The sequence below is a fragment of the Seriola lalandi genome, unplaced genomic scaffold, assembly GCF_002814215.2.
Source record: "Seriola lalandi dorsalis isolate HSWRI2012SDOR001 ecotype SW California unplaced genomic scaffold, Sedor1 jcf7180002009728, whole genome shotgun sequence".
NCBI lineage: Eukaryota > Metazoa > Chordata > Actinopteri > Carangiformes > Carangidae > Seriola > Seriola lalandi.
Window position 1 is genome coordinate 1 of NW_019480381.1, and position 878 is coordinate 878.

An 878-nucleotide genomic window follows, 5' to 3' on the forward strand; every position below is an offset into this window, starting at 1 on the left:
GGTGTGTCAAGCTTTAGCAGAGCAATGTCATTGTCATTAGTTTTTGTGTCATATTTGGCATGGTTAATGATTTTGTTCACAGTTTTGCCTTCGTCAGAGCTCATTTTGATCAAGCTCACGTCGCCAGAGTATACTGTCCACATATCAGGCCTGGAGTAACTGTCATGACAAACAGAAAGATGTGAAACAGACAATAGATTCTCCTCCTGAATATCTGTCAAAAATTACATTAAAAATCAAATGTAAAACAAGGCAAATGGCATGAAGATCATAAATGGCGTAAAGAGTAGAAGCTCACTCTTGGAAGCAGTGTGCAGCAGATAGGATCCAGTAAGGGCTGATGATGGAGCCTCCACAAATGTGTTGACCATGAATCTGGAGACTGACCTGCCACGGCCAGGCTCCATTTACAGCGTCTGCACCACCTACGATACGAGTTCTGGGGGCTTCTGAACTCTTTCCACATTCTACTGACGACAGAAAAGAGTTTACTATAACTCATATTTTATTGGGGCAAAGAAAAAAAAAACTTTATTCAGGTGATATTTGGTGACTTGGTGACTTGGTCACAAACAGGAAGTCCCACTGTCTGGCTAAATCTATACTATCCACCGTCTTTGCACATATCACATGATTTCGTACATATTTCAGCATTGCAGTTATGTCCCAGTTGAAGCAGTAACTTACCAATACACTGAAGTGTGACAGCTGAGGCTGAGCAACGTTGGCTGCAAAGGAAAGGACAAAAAAAAAAAAAGATATTTAAACAAGTAAAACAAATTATTCAGTATTTATGTATATCATATATCATCAGTTATCATCATATACCTGTAAGTGAGCTGTGACTGTACAGGTGACGTATGAATACCCCCAGGCTT

General features: G+C 40.0%; 1 long non-coding RNA gene across 1 annotated transcript; it reads right to left on the reverse strand.

Annotated features, from left to right (window-relative positions):
- Positions 1-6: 6 nt before the first annotated feature.
- On the reverse strand, positions 7-878 carry LOC147819960 (uncharacterized). Its single transcript, XR_015438504.1, has 4 exons — positions 829-878; positions 688-728; positions 299-467; positions 7-159 (listed from the first exon to the last, which is right to left on the reverse strand). It is a non-coding gene; the product is annotated as an uncharacterized LOC147819960 (long non-coding RNA).